The sequence below is a fragment of the Ambystoma mexicanum genome, chromosome 2q (assembly GCF_040938575.1).
Source record: "Ambystoma mexicanum isolate Mex_15411 chromosome 2q, UKY_AmexF1_1, whole genome shotgun sequence".
NCBI lineage: Eukaryota > Metazoa > Chordata > Amphibia > Caudata > Ambystomatidae > Ambystoma > Ambystoma mexicanum.
The window spans coordinates 698,721,177-698,737,458 of NC_090924.1; the positions used below are offsets into that span (position 1 = coordinate 698,721,177).

At 48.0% G+C, this 16,282-nt stretch overlaps 1 protein-coding gene across 3 annotated transcripts in view; it reads left to right on the forward strand.

The window, feature by feature from the left end:
• Nucleotides 1–16,282, forward strand: part of NKTR (natural killer cell triggering receptor) — a 1,715,190-nt gene that overhangs the window by 543,070 nt on the left and 1,155,838 nt on the right. The window lies entirely within an intron of this gene.

The window sequence follows — 16,282 nt, forward strand, 5'->3', positions numbered from 1 at the left end:
TAGTGTGTGTATATCATTTTATCTAAAAGGGCTTTTTGAATATTGGAACACCATGTACTATCTTTGACACAGGTGTCAGGTGGAGCTGATGACGATTCTAACTCTAAGTATGGTAAAGAGCTCCTTGGTGCTTAACTGGGCTTGCGAGATTCGATTGTTAGAAGTATCTCTTTTGGCTGTGAAGATTTCCTCTTTGTAATTGAGGGATATTAGTATAAGGCTAGCCTTGTTCGCAATTGAAGGGAAGTTTTTCCAGCGGGTCTATACGTTTCTCTTTTCCTTAAGTAGTGTTGTAAGGTGAGGTGTGAACCAGGAATTTAGGTATGCACGCGGTTTGGGTGTCCGTAATTTAAGTGAGGCAATGGTATTAATGACTGAGTATGGTTTGACTAAAGGTTTCCACTAAGACCGTGGGGTCAGCGCTGGACTCAGAAGCATTGTTTAGAATAGGTAATATTAGAGGGAGCAGGTTCTCCCTCGTTATGTCATTTTTGTTTCTTGTGCTAATGGGTTGTGCAATGTTGTGTTTAGAACATTGGTTATTAGCTTTAATGTTAAGGGTTATTGTATGATGATCTGACCAAGTGCAAGGTGTGTTAGACACTATATTGATGTTGCAATTCATGTCGACCAACCAGTCATGGGTTCTCCCTTTAATGTGGGTGGATTCCTGGATGCGATGGGAGAAACCCAGTTCGGTAAGCGTACCGGCAATGTCTAGGGCTTTATGGTCATTAGTGTCTTGGAAAGCAAGATTGAGATCTCCTAGTAGAATGATTTCAGAGTTGGACTTAGTGTTATCTGATGGGAGGGTGGTGATGTCATCTGCAAAGGTGGAGACTGGTCCGGGAGGCTTGTAGATAAGGTGCATAGTGATAGTTTGTGTAGGCGTGACAGGCATCTTGACAGATAGTAGCTCAGCTGAGGAAATGTGCTGATTTGTAAGGTCTAGGGAACTTCTGGAAATGAAGACGACACCTTCACCTTTGGATTGGTTGGCGTCTGTCGCATCTAGTGATGGAGTAGCCATTAGGGATGGTAAGTGAGAGTGAGGGTCCTGCTGCTGAGTGAAGCCAAGTCTCAGTAATGGCTAGGAAGTCTAGATCTTGGACTGTGATGTAGTCAGCAATATCCAGAGCATGAGCTCGCAGTGACCTTGCCTTAATGAGGGCACCCTTAATGGTAGTGGCTTTGTCAGTGGTGTGAATGGTGTTGTTATTGGAAGTGACTTTGGTCAGGGGTGGGGTGTTCTTGGTAAGTATTATCTTAGATGTGTGTGCATGTTTGATAGGGGTATAGGCAAATTTGGGGGCGGTGGTGGGAGGTCGTGGGGCAGGAAATGGGAATCTGGAGCCTAGTCTAAGGTTCCTGAGATACACAGCGCAGAGTTGATTAGGTATAGGTTTGGTGGCAAAGTGTTCTAACCAGAGTGCTGGAGAATTTAAGTAAGGGTTGGGGGGTGGGGGGTAATGCTGTAGTGGTATTGGTGGTGTACTGTGAACAGGAGGGCAGAAAAGTGGAAGGGGGTTGTTCTCTGATGGGGGGCATCCAGAGCTTGTAGTAGGTGATGTACCTGACATATTAAATCTATTGTTCAGTGTTGTGGAGGGGTGAGTTGGTATATCCATACTGTTAGGGGATATCAAGGAAAATGCTGGCGTTTATTAGAGTGTATTAGGTAGGGCAAGAACATAGTGAGATAAAGGTCTTGGTGTTCAGGGAAACAAGTGCACTGGATTGGGTAAGGTACCCGAAAGCTAGGGAGCAGTTCACTTAAATTAAGATGGGTGTACCTAAGCCGAGAGGCAAGTTAGTTTAGATTGGAAAGGGCACGCAGAATGCAATGGGGTGAAACTAGCTAGGGGAGGTACGCAGTGGGCAATGTGGCAACTCTGTCCGGCCATATCTGGTCCTAATATGCGCAATGCCAGGCTCCTAGTGCCTAGTGGGCATGTAGCGACCAGAGTAGTAGTTCAGGTCAGTAAGTATAGCAGTCTAGTAGTACAGTGGCCAATCCTACCGGATCGGATGATGTTAGGGAGAATTCTCATCTTATGGCTAATTTCCCTTACCTATAGAGTCCCCCAGCAGCTTTGCTGGATTTGAAGGGTTTGTTTTTTTCTCCTGCTAAGAGTGAGACTCATTTTCCCACTCTTAGACATTTTTGCTATGTGTTTTCTAGGCTACTTATGTGTTTAATGTCTATGGGTTTTTTTTTTCTCACCCTCATAGGAACCATCTTTATACACATGTTACACAGCACCCTCAGTGCAGTGACACAGGGGTGTCATAGTGACCCCCAAACATAGACTCCATACCCTGGGACTGACTACTGTCTCCCAGGGCATGTAAAGTCCCCATTGACTTTACTAGTCGATTTTTATGAACTAAACCAGTGCAACCCATCTTACTATGGAGGTACTGGGAAGGGTTAATAGTTTTTCCCTAGTGTTCATTTTCGAGAGGGTACCGTACAGTCCCTCTCTCAAAAGTTTCTGGCTGGTGGCAGTGGTTACTACCGTACATATTCGACCGCAAATATTTCCCTATGGGCTTTTCCCATTGTTCGAGGCTACCGCATTTTCTGACAGCCTCTAACACACTGCCGGTGTTAATATTAACTTTACTCCGGTAGGCTTTATTTGCCAGAACTTTAACTTCTTTCTCGTGTCTTTCTCTAAACTCCTAACCCAGGTCGGGGATCCTTTGTTCGTCCTTTTGGCGGGCTTCTGCCAAGAAGCTCTCCTTTCGGCGCCACTGAGTCTGGGGTGGGTCCATTGTGTGGGAGGGTGAGTAGGGCCCCTGGACAGGGTTGCCTCAGCAACCCATGTCACACTCTGCCCTGATAGGCTGGAGGGTCTCCCGCCAAGATGACCGCTCCACTGTGTGAGTTACAGCTAGGCTGTATGAATGGGGATCTTTTTGCATAAAAGCAGGGTCCTGAGGACTGGAAGTTCAAGACGTCGCCACTGGAACTAAGAAGCCGAAGAGGAGAGAAGCCAAAGACACCTGCAACGACTGAACCTCGGGTGAAGCCCTGCTGCAGCGTCTCACCACTTTTCTCCACACGACGAGAGATCTTAATCTGCAAGAGCCTTCTTCCCTTGAGCTGGTGGGGCCAACCAGTTTGCCAATTGCCTTCCTGGACCTGCCTTGGTCGAATCGCCAGTACCCTGTACTCTGAGACCGGATAGCCAGGCACCCGTCCACCCGGACCGCTATTTAAAGGAATGTACCTTTTATTCGTCGGGCAGCACCGCGGCTGGTTTCATCCCTGGGCAGTGCAGTAACTCGAACCTTCCTCCACGACGAGAGCCTCTCTTCCTCTGCTGGATCCACCGAACTGCAGGAACTACCAGGAACAACCACCACCGCAGGAGCCACTTCTTCATATTAAGGTACATTTTTCCGCAGGCCGCCCTTTTCGCGTGGTAGTGCTATAGGTGTTTTAAATCCTTTACCTACCTGTTGGGTTGGCCACCCCCATCTTCTAAACCTTGTCTTTCACCTTCTGCATCCACCTTTTCGAAATCGTTAACCAAAGACTTGACTGCAGCTACAAGAACATTTTGCTCTTGGGCCCTTTGCCCTGTACCACTGACTCTGGCACAGGCCTATTGACTCTGGCTAAATTTGTTAGAACTGCCTTCTCTAGATTGCTTCTCAACTAGAACTGTGTTGGTGCACCTACTTCTTATAACCACCGTTTCCTTCCCACTTTTTAAACTTGTGAAGTGCCATTTTGCTCGGTTTTCATTTAAGTATTCTCTATGCTAAAGTACTGCCTTGCCTAAACTTGTTCACAAAGTTATGGGTAGTATTGCTAGGGTGTGTAAGAAGATATTTCTGTATAACTTGTGCTTTCCCTCCCTTGTGAGAAATTGCTAGAGTGCCATTTGTGTTTGGTTTTCACTGTGCCGTTTTGCTCAGTTTTCACTCTTGCTCAAACTTGTCTACAATTTAACTAGGGTGTTGTGTATACTTTTCTTAACTGATTTTAACTTGATTTATTAACTGTGATTAATGTGTTGAACTAGAAGTGTGTAAAATAAATATATTCTTCTTAATACAAAGCTTTGGTCAGTGTTTCCTTGTGCCATAAGTACTGTAGCCCTATTGTGTAAACCCTGAATACTGCTCATCTCCCTCTTGGGATAAGTTTGACTGCTTAGCCACAGCTACCAACTAAATCTGTGTGGTACAGACTGATACCAAAGGGGATTTATTGCTCATACCTGTAGTCTTAATCTTCTGTAGTGCTTCTTAAGGGAACTACACAGAATTCTGCCTAACAGATGACAGTAGCTGGCATTAGTTGAAGCGCAAAGAAATAGTGACACGCGGTACAGCATGGTCGGTTGTATTTACAGTGCGGGCTACCTAGGGTCAGATTTGCTCGAAGGTAGGCAATGAAGGTGCCAGGTGGGGCGCTTTCGCAGAGTAAGGCAGTCAACAGTGGCTGCGTAGGCAGCAATGGTACACAAACATAGCTGTTAGTGATCGTATGGTACAGTCAGGTCATCACCAATAACAAAGCGGAGTATAAAGGCGCTTAAACATATGTAGTTAGTAATGGTGTGGCTCAGTCTGGCAATCCACAATGCCAAAGTAGGGTACAAAGGCGCTTAGACAACAGCAGTAAACGATTGCGTGAGGCGCTACAGCATAGTGTAGTGATCGATAATGGCAAAATATAGCACAAAAACCATTAAATGTGGGTAATCAACAGTAATGCAGATGGGCGATGTAGTACAACGTGGAACTGGTGCGGCAGTGATGATGGATCTTTTCATCCAACTGCATGTAATTAAAGTGAGATGATGCGCTTCAGCAATGGAGTACGGGGGCAGACTGCAGTGAGTACAGTTGAAGCTTTTTATGCTGGTTCAGAGCTTATGAGGAGAGTTCAGTTCACAAAGGTGTTGCGAGGAGACATAACAGTTGAACATGTGTACCAGATATACAGGAGCAATGTTAGCAGGGTATGGTGGGGTAGACTTGACAGCGTGTCATGTGTACTCAGTGGATTAATGGCAGTCAGTAGAAGTAAAGGTGGATTGATGGATGGATTACGCTTGTAATCGGTTACAAAGGTCGTTTTGTACGGTTATGCAGTAGTGCTAGTGTTGCACATGTGGCGATGGAGGGGGGAGGGTCATTCAGAGTAGTTAGCAGAGTGCGATCGGGCCAATGCAAGTTAGAGTATTTTTTGCCATCTCACCTTGTGGGTTGTACAAGTTGGTCTGGATCACAGTCGCTGATACGTACGTTGATGCTTATGCAGACGAAGGAGGCCAGCGGCGACAGTGCTTGCTCCCCCTCGGTCAGGCTCAGTCAGGAGCCTTAGTGTGTGCCTTGGGGGTGTGCCGGCTTTGCCTGCCGGCACCCTCCAATAGGCCACAAGATACTGGTCGTAGTCGGGGTGAGCAGCAAGCCCAAAAGATGTGATGGCGGCGGCCATCTTTTAGCAGATGCCTCATTGCTTCAGTCTAGTGCCAGGATGCAAGGCACGTTGAAAATTCTTATTTCTGGTAAATGGAGGTTCGGATCTGTGGATGGTAGTAGACGATGCCACACATGTTAAAATAGCAACACAATTCCAGCAACAGCTGTGCAATCGTGGATTGCGCATGTAATTGTCCTCAGGCTCTTGGGGAAGGTAACCCCAAGGCCTTTTTGGAACTGTGTTGAACTCTTCCGGAACTGATCCCCAGGGTCTATTTGGAATGGTTTTGAACTTGGGGAGGGAGATGCTGGGGGTGTGAGGTGCGCACAGCCTATTCTGATAGTTTAATAAAAGCATACATATATGATAGTAATAAGTTCAATTTCAGGTGCAGCTGGGTGATACTCTCCGGCCAAGAAGAGTAGAACTATACACTAAAATGAAAGCCACTGTTGCCAGCAGGTGACTCAAATGCACCCCTCTGGGGAGAGCTCCCCTAATTAACTTGGTAAAGTAATAAATGCACTCAAGGTGCTTGATGAAATAGTCTCTGTATACTATTCAATAGCAGACTCAAAGTCCTTTGCATCACAAAACATTTATGATTATAAGCATTTCAAACAAATTTCACCTGCATTACAGATGCAGTTGTACAATTTTACAGAAACAAATTCTATTATTTCTTGAACTCCATGTCCTTAAGTGTTACCCAATCACACTTTATTCATTTTGGTTAAAAAAAAGTTTCTTGTCAACTGAGATCAGTCTGGTGATGATCAATAAGACGCCTCAACAAATTATTGCCAATGCGTTTCAGATAAAGTATCCATCTTCAGGACTTGTACAGTGTTTTTGTAAGCTTGTATTTCCTTAATTAGAAAACATATACAATTAGTTTCTAGTAACTATAGCTAGTCAGTCAAATCTTGAAGGAAGTGAATTAAGTGTTGTGCACTAACCTTCACATTGTAGACAAATAACTCCTGTTTAAAGAACCTAAAATCCAAATTAAAACAAATATATGCAGCCATTCGATCCTGCACGGTATGAGTCAAGTTAAGAATTACCATCCACTTAAAACAACTGGTCTCTCACCTGTATAGCCCCATTGATCCTCAACGGGCTGCTAACTCACAGTCTGTTAGTGATTTTCCATTAAAGTCAAAACTTTCTTCCTATTAAAAAGTTACATAAAGAACAATTACAAGTCCCTCCACTCCTTATTCCCATCAACCAACATTACCCCTCATTCATCTATGTACAGGTACAGAGTGTCCTCTGCTCGAACATGAGCTCAGCTGAATAGGCGAGCCTGTGCGGATGTTTCCCTTCCTTAATGCATTCTTTCACATTAGGCAATCGTGTTCTGGCATGAAGTACGCCGACAAACTGTTAATTTGGTGGCCATCTTGTAAGTATTTGCAAACAGTGTTAATCTTTGGGAGCAACCAATGTGGGGACATTTTCCCAATTTCATGTATATTTTGATATATTTCACCATGGTAATAACAATCAATAAACGGCGTGGGACCCAGAATGGGCCCCCTTCCCCTCAAGTCAATCTTGCTGTCCAAAAATAGTCAAAAAATAGGTATAAAGTTATACTGAGGTCAATTGGGTAAACCAAAAAAGGTATGCGGACACTCGATCGGGCATTCGGGAGGTAGCCCAAGTTTTCCTGCAATCGGCAGACCGATTGGGTGTCCCATGGCCACTCCCCCTCATGCTGCAAAATCCACACTGTAGCCTCACTCGTCATGTATACATGACTTGATCGTTCAACTGTGGTACGTACACAACCAATGTAGAAATTAAACGATCAAGAGTTTCAGGTGTCTGCTAAGCTCGGCTCTGACCAACCCATCCATCTCACTGTGTTCAACGCGCGACAACCCGACATATAAACTACTTACATTCTCCAGCATGGGGTCTGGCATGAATTCACATGCTCATGAATATTCCCCATTGCCAGGCTGGGAATCCTAGGTAAAAGAAAAAAGTTTCACTTACAAACTGTATTTCGAAGCGATTGTGTCCTCTGACATATTTCTTATCTTTGATGTTATCCATTCCAGCTTGCTGGCCTCGGAAAATGTTTTCAGTAGAGGGCGCTGCTGTCGACGTCCTTCGAGTCGGTGTCCCTCGACAGCCTCTGTATCAGCGCCAACGTCATCGTGAGTATAAATAGACTCACGGAGCGATAGTTGCTCAGTTCCGTTTTTCCGTGCTTCGTGGGCCTCGGAAGCGTAACGCTCTGTTCCTTTCTTCAGGAAAACCTTCTTATTCTTCGAAAATTACCATTACACGATGGCTTCTTCATCCGTACCATCGACTGCATGGTCCGGTTTAAAAAAATTTTGTGACTGTGGGTAGAAAATGTCGTTAACGGATCCTCACAGGATCTGTTTGTGGTGCCTGGGATCGGAGCATCTCTGTTCGGAATGCAAGGTCTGTATGTCCATGACAACGAAAGCCTTGAAGGAGCGTAAGGGGAAGTTAGAAAGAGGTAAGGGCTTAATAACTTCTATTCTCTCGAAAGTTTCTTCGGCTGAGTCGAGACATTCGTCTCCTCGTCGACAAAAGAAACATTCTCGTTCAAGGTCTCAAAGCGGTTCTCACCAGTCTTCGAGTTCAAAACATTCTAATAAGAGGCGTCGTAGATCTCTTCCTCTACATCCCCAGAAAGGGTCACCTGCCCCACGAAACGCAGCTCTCTTGCTAAGTGGGAGGAATTCTGTAAAAAGATGCTTGGCGTCTTCGAGAAAGCGGCCTCGACCCCCTCGGAGACGTCTAAAGGTGATACCCTGGGTGAAAGACCTGAAAAATCGAAACGTTGCGAGTCGTTGAACCCGGCGAGAGAAAGTACTCGAGCGTCATGAACCCTCGAGTAAAAGCAATAAGGCCACGTCATCGACGCTGTCATCGAATGGCCCTTTGACGCATAAATCTGTTTTATCGACGCTGTCTTCAACGCCACTGTTGACCCCGATAAAGGACAAACCTACAACTGTCACTACGTCACAGGCAGTAGAGGTGTCGAAGGCTTAGACCTTGAAGTCGAGGATGCCACAGACAATCTCGACGACGCCGAGTAGGATTCCGATCCTCTCGAGTGCATCAAGGTCTTTCCAAACTTTTTCGACACCCTTTTCAGGATTGTCGAAGACTACGACGTCCACGTCGACAAGCGCGACGCTTTCTCAAGCAGTGACAACAAATTTTGTTTAAATCCCATTTCTTTCTGCCCTAGAAATGGGATTTAAACAAAATCCTAGGTCTGACTATTTTAGAGCTTTGTCCTCTATATATGAGGAAGGGGAGGATTCCGACAATGAGAGACCCTTTGGTTTACAAAGGACTACTATACCCATGCCAGATGAATTAATCGCTGAGGACAACAGGTTAAAATACCTTCAAGAGTCTCTACGTGAGGAAAGTGGTTTAGATACTTCTCCAGATGTAGAGTTTGCTAAACCAGACCCTGGAGAGCATGCTGAGACTCCTTCTAGGATTCTGATGGCCAGAATAATAGAATTCATGGGGTGGACTACACCTACACCTTCTTTTCAGCAGGATGACCTTACTGATATTTTAGATGAAGGTCCACAGGAGGATCCTGTTCCTTTTCATACTGCTCTGCAAAGAAAAATATCTGCTAATTGGGAAACTCCTGAAGTTATCCCTGCAGTAAGTAAAAAATGTTCTGCTAAATACAGAGTATCGGCTGCAGATCCTGAATATCTGAGCAAGCATCTAACTCCAGAGAGTTTGGTTGTACAAGCTGCGACTTCATGTAACAGTAAGTCGGCATACCGTACTATTCCACAGGAAAGGGATGATAAAAGATTTGATGCCATGTCAAAAAAGTGTTTTCGGCATGTAGCATGGAGCTTAAGTCGATTAACGCCACTTGCACGCTAGCAAGATTCAGCCACACACTTTGGGAGTGTGCTTTATCTGCGGCTGACTGTCTCCCAGAAGGAGAAGAAAGGGATGCATTCTTAAACATCATCAGCGATGGAAAAGATGCAATGTGCGAGTCCCTCCAAACAGACATTGATTCTGCTGACAGCATCAGCAGGGCCATGGCGGCAAGTACCACAATTTGCAGATTTGTGTGGTTGCGGAACTCTGGTTTTGCTCCAGATGTACAGGCCAGACTTCTGAACATGCCCTTTGACAGCACTTTTTTATTTGGAAAGAAGGCTGATGACAGCCTGGAGAGATTAGACATCCAAGGCAGCAGCGAAATCCCTTGTGGCTGCAATCCGGAAGATTCCAAATCGTCCCTCAGGAGCTTCGCCTTTCGGAAAAGGGAAAGGACAGCCAGCTCAAATGGGCCAGACATGATTCACACGTGGTGGACGGGGGAAAGGTACAAAAGCCGCAGCAGCAGGTGCCACTTTATCCTCGACATCTGCGTCAGCAGCTTCTAAACCCCTCTGAATTCTCCCCTCACAAGACACCAGTAGGGGGCAGGTAAACTCAACATCTGGCAGAATGGCAGGCTATTACATCAGATGCTTGGGCATTGGAGACAGTTGTCCAAGGTTGCTGCCTCCCTTTCCTAAACACTCCTCAGTCATCCACCAGGGAACAACTCTTTGAAGCTTCCAGACCCACTCCTTATGCAGGAGATTTTAGAACTGCTAGAGAAGGGTGCCATAGAACCGGTACCGTAGCGGAGAATAACAAGGGTTGGTATTCCCCCTACTTCCTAGTACCAAAGGACGACGGAGGACTGAGACCCATCTTGGACTTGCGAAAATTGAACACATTCCTCAGGAAAGACAAGTTCAAGATGGTAACCCTTTCTCAGATCCTTCAGGCCCTCCAGCTTCAGGACTGGCTGTTATCTCTGGACCGTCAGGATGCTTATTTCCATGTACCAATCCATCTCAAACACAGGAAATACCTGAGATTCGCAATTGGCAACTAATTTCGAGTTCTGCCATTTGGGCTGACCTCCGCCCGAGGGTCTTTACCAAGCTAATGTCGGTAGTGGCTGCAAGTCTAAGGCGGGAAGGGATCCACGTCTACCCCTACCTGGACGATTGGTTGATCAGAGCAGTATCTCCAGAACAAGCTCAGATAAAGCTAGATTATGTCTGCCACTTCCTTCACAAGCTGGGCTTCTCCCTCAACTTAAAGAAGTCACAGATGGTACCATCACAGAGACTCCAATTCATTGGAGCAGTCCTGGACACTTCCCTGGGAAAAGCCTTGCCACCAGAGGGGAGGGCTCATGATATTCTGCAGATGGTCATCAAGTTTCAAAATGCTCAACGTCTACCAGCCTTCGACTTCTTGAGGTTGCTAGGCCTCATGGCATCCTGCATCTTTGTAGTGCCAGAGGCTCGCCTGAGAATGAGATCCCTCCAGTGGGCACTAAGAACCCAATGGTCGCAATTCTCAGGAAGAATGTCAGATCTCCTACAAGTCCCGGACAGAGTAGCTTGAGACCTTCAGTGGTGGGCCTGTCGGGAGAACATCCTGAAAGGAGAACAGTTTTGGCAACCATGTCTGGAGATAACAGTAGTCACAGATGCCTCACTCACGGGGTGGGGAGCCCATGCCAGCGACTTGACCATCAGCAGTCGTTGGTCTCCATCGGAGTCCAGACTACACATCAACCTGTTTGAGCTGAGAGCAATCAGACTAGCGCTGAAAGCTTTTCTGCCATCAGTACAGGTAAAGAATGTCCTGATAATGACGGACCTCCTCATAGAATCTTTCATAAAGACAAGGTTGTTTTACAAGTGGAACCTAATTTTCTCACAAAGGTGGTCGGTGAATTCCACATTACTCAGAAAATAACCTTACCTTCGTTCTATCCTCCTCCCCACCCAGGGAAAGAGGAAGAGAGGTTACACAGGCTGGATCCAAGGCGTGCCTTGAGTTTTTATATTAGCAGACTTGCTAGGATAAGGCAAGCAGACCAATTGTTTGTAGGATACGCAGGACACAAATTAGGATTGTCAATCACAAAACAGACCATTTTAAGATGGATCATTTTAACCATTCTAGAATGCTACAAATTAGCATGAAAAGAACCACCTGAACATCTTAGGGCTCATTCAACCAGGGTTATCGCAGCCTCTTCGGCCCTCCAAAGAGGGGTCCCAATTAAAGATATATGTGCGGCTGCCACATGGTCGTTGGCACATACTTTTACCAAATTTTACAGCCTGGATTCCTCCTCTAGCCAGGAGACAAGATTTGGGAAAGCTGTGTTGCATTCTGTACATCTGTAAAGGGAAATATTTCATCTTTACTCTTACCTCCTCTTTACACTATTGCTATGGGAGTCTATCAAAGGTAAGGAATACATCGGAGGACACAATCCCTTTGAAGAACAAGTTACTTAACAAACTGGTAACCTTTTTTCGATGGGATGTTCCTCCGACGTATTCCTAATCGCCCCTCCCATCCATCCCCGCAGTAAAACTTCCCTTGTAGTTGCAGCTTAAGCTCCTCCCGAAGCAGCACAGCTTCCACAGATATGGAATACGTCGTCGGACCGTCCCATCGAAAGAACGTTACCAGGTAAGAAAGTAACTTGTTCTTTGCTTTCACGCTACTACTTTTTTGTGTGTTTTTTTGACAGAAAAAGATTCTTTTTTTGTTCTGCAAGAGTCTGTTTGCTCTCTTCTCTATCTGCTGAAAACAGGGATCCGTTGTCTGCGAATTTCAGCGCCCCTCAAGGGCAGAAATAGTCAGATTCCAGAAGGCCATTGGGCCTCCTTCGCACCCTCTGACCATGATGGAAGAGAAGGAAGGTGCTTCCTCAGGCCCTGCACCAATTGCGGGCTACGAAATGTGTTGGTAGAAGACCAGTACCTGCAATGTCTCAACTGCCTGCATCCAGACCATAATGAGGTGGAGTGTAACATTTGCCTCTGGTTGTCCAAGAAGATGAGGGACTGGCACAGTAGACTGATGGTGTGGCTTAACGCTAGGGCCTCTGCCCATGCTCCTAGCAGGGTCATGACTTAACTAGGAACAGCCGGTCTGAAGAGCGGTCTTCTAAGTCCTTTGAGGGCGCCTCATCCTTTGGGGCCCAAGACAAGGCCAAGAACCGCAAGTCCCGAGTCCACCGTGGAAGCGGGTCCTAAAGTGGACAGGGCACGATCAACCTCACCTCACCCTCCGCCTCCATTGCCAGATGGCAATCGAGCTCCTCCTCAAAGGAAATAATCTACCCCGGCTAAACTGTGGGAGAAGTCCGAGAAGCCACGATCGGCGGGGAAGGCCGTAGAGCCAAAGCAGGCCCAATTGGCCAGGCTAGACTTTGTTGACGATAGAATTGGTGGCGGCTGCTATCACGACCGCTAATGGAGCTGACCCTGTGAAGGTAGCCACCAATGCACAAAAGGGATCCCTGCCCCAATGCGTGACACCGCTGCAGTGACTTTGGCAAAGTCTGCTGGCACGGGGTGGGCAAGGAGGCCCTGAAACAGCCCTCCCAGGCAATGGGCCAAGCCATGGAGGTCTCGTCAACGGACGACGAGGACACAGAGTACTTGCACATGGTCCAGGAGGACTTGGAAGAGGGTGACTAAGGCACAGGGTCTAGTTTTCTGATCCCACCAGCTCAGCGTAGGGATGCGTCTCTGGACTTTCTGTCGACTCTTCTGACCTTAGTGTAGAGATCCAGAGGAGGATGCCCCCGGTCCTGGTGGTCACCCAGGCCCCCGTCCAGCCTCCAACAAAGAGGAAGCATAATCTGACGCCCCCATTTCAACCTCCACATCCGCGTCAGGCCCCTTCTTCTCAAACAGACCCAGAAACTGGGACGGATACGGCCACAACTACGGACGACAAAGATGTTGCAGCGGACGGCGAGTTTCTGCATTTGGATTCGCCATCTAGCGTGCCCGCACTGGATGAGGTGGCGTCATTCCACTCCATGATCTCCAGAGCCTCCAAGTTGTTCCAGCTTGTGCCCGAGGAAACCAGGAATGAGGGTTTCTTGTACCAGAGGCGCAAGGCCAAGAGAAAGGCAATCATGGCAGTGCCTCTTCTGGACGACGTGCCTTGCCCTCATGAAGAACCCTTGCACGGCTCCAGCCAAATGGGATAGGCTGAAGTAGTAGTATCGGGTGCGGGACTCTGCACCCAAGTTCCTGAGGTTGCAATCATCGTTCGATTCGGTGGTATCACCGGCTGCAAGAAAACTGTCGACTAACCCGTCCTTGTCATCCTCGGTCCATCCGGACAACAAGAGGAAGGTGGACGCCATGGGAAGGAAGGTGATGTACACTTTGGAGTCCACTATCAAGGCGACCAAGGCACTGGCGATCCTAGCCAGGTATGATGGGGAGGTGTGGTAAAAGCTGGGGCCAATTCTGGAGTTCCTCCCCGTCAATAAGTATTGAGGCAACCGCTCTCTTCCAGGAGTGTGAAGTAGTGTCAGATCATGCCATTATAGTGGCGTTGGACCTCGCCGACAATGGGTTCTGGCAAATAGGGAATGGTGTCTCCCTTCTTCGACGAGGCTGAATGAAGGCCAAACATTTCTGGCTGGAGGTCCAGGAGAAGGCGTTGGACATGCCCTTTGATGGTGAGAACTTGTTTGGGAAGGTTGTCGACGAGTCACTACAGACCAAGACGAATACGCAGACGGCCTGTTCCCTGTGCACTCTCCAGCAGCATCACTCTTCTTTTCACTCCTCCAGGGGAGGTCTAGCAGGTCTGCCAAAGGTTTCTCCTCTTCATACCATCAGCCCCCCAGATCCACAACGGAGAAGCCTACAGAGGCCGTTCCATGGCCAATGGTGGTAGAGGAAAGCGTCGTCACCCGCAGGGCAGGACGCCGGGTCTGAAGCAGGCTTTAACCAGCCGGGATGTCGGGCCCCCACGCGTGAACCCCAATGTGAGGCCGGCTGACTAAGTTCGTCGGCGAGTGGAAGATCACCACCGACAGATGGGTGCTGTATGCTCTCGGCCAGAAGCACACCCTGGAGTTTCAACGCAAGTGTCCGTGGATGCCTCCGGTTACCCATCAGGAACAGCACATCCCTCTGCTCCTCGTACGGGCCATGCTGGACAAAGGGGCGATAGAGCTAGTTCCCCAACGGCTTGGGGCTCCGAAATATATTCCAGATACTTTCTGGTCAGGAAGAAGACCTGGGGCTGGAGGCCAATCCTAGACCTGCAACGTCTCAACAAATATCGAAAGTCCCAAAGGTTCAGGATGGTCACGTTGCAACACATGCTCGGCCAACTGGAAGGAGACTACTTGACGTCGCTGGACCTGGAGGACCCCTATTTCTACGTCCCCATGCAGAAGACACATCGGAAGTTTCTGCGTTTCGTAATGCAGGATCAGCACTACCAGTTCAAGGCTCTGCCTTTCGGATTGAAGTCAGCCCCCAGAGTGTTTACAAAATGCCTGGCACCGGTGGCCGCTCATCTGCGTCTACGGGGCATGCACGTATACCTGTACCTCGATAGAGTTGGCCGTTGCACACAAGAAGGTGACCGTCCAGCTACTGACAGATCTGTGATTCTCTATCAACTATCCAAAGGCCTGCTTAACACCATCGCAGAACGCGCTGTTCCTAGGAGCCAGACTCAATACGATGTCCTTCCTGGCATGACCCTCGGAGGAGAGGGTAGCAGCCATTCAAGGGAAGGTGCAGCAGCAGTTTTCAATGAAGACCTCCATGGTGCAGGCCATCAAGTCATTGCTCGGCCTGTGCAACCTCTTCAGGAGTTCCAGGACGCTCACTGGATTCAGGTGTCCGGAGGCTTCGCTGAAAAGGTCCCGCTCTTCGAGGAATTTAGTCAGGCAATAGGATGGTCGGGCGTCCGCTCGAACATCGCCCGGGGCACGGCATTTCAAAACCCTCTGTACCAGGAGACGGTCACCACGTATGCTTCCCTGGAAGGCTGGGGAGCCCACACTGCACGTCTGCACACCAGAAGCCTCTGGCTGCCGCATGAGTAAGATCTCCATATGAACATCCTGGAGCTACGGGCAGTGCTCTGGGCCCTCAAGTGAATCCTTCTGTCTCTGAAGGGCAAGACGGTGAGGATCTTCACGGACAACACCACCACAATGTTCTACATCAGAAAATGGGGACACTCAATCCCCAGCCGTCTCAAGGAAGCTCTGAGGCACTGGGCCGTCGGACAAGACCTGTTCCTCGTCCCTCTACACCTAGCAGGAGTCGAGAAACCCATTGCAGACTCCCTCAGCAGGGAATTGCGTCCTTCCACGAGTGGAAACTTTAGCAGGACCATCTTCGTCAATTGGGGTTATGCCCTAGATCGATCTGTTTGCAACAGTGGCCAACTTCAAATGCCAGACGTTTGCCAGCAGATTCCACCAACCGGGATCCTGGGGGACGTGTTCTCCATGTGGGAAGGAATGTTTCTATATGCGTTGCCTCTCCTGCTTTGAGTCAACATACTCACAGTGCCAATGCAGGATTATACTCGTCTCCCCGGTTTGGCCAGGGCAGATTTGGTATCCGGACCTTCTCAGCCTGTCAGCGTCGCCTCCGTTCAAGCTGCCAGTGGTTCCGGATCTTCTCACCAGAGAAAGAGGCACAATCCTTCATTGTGACCCAGGATTGCTGAACCGGAGGGCTTGGCTCTTAGAAGATATGAGTTACCATTGGAATGCAGGGAGGTCCTCGACAGGGCGTCATTGACTTTGATGTGCTACTGTCACAAGTGGAAGCATTTCTCTACGTGGTGCCGGTCTCAGATGATTACCCCTCTGAGGGTCACGGCCGCGCAGATTCTTCCATACTTTCTATCCTTGGCCAAAGCCGGACTGGCACAAGCCTCTATCAAAGTACATGATGGCTTTCTCCCGCTACACCA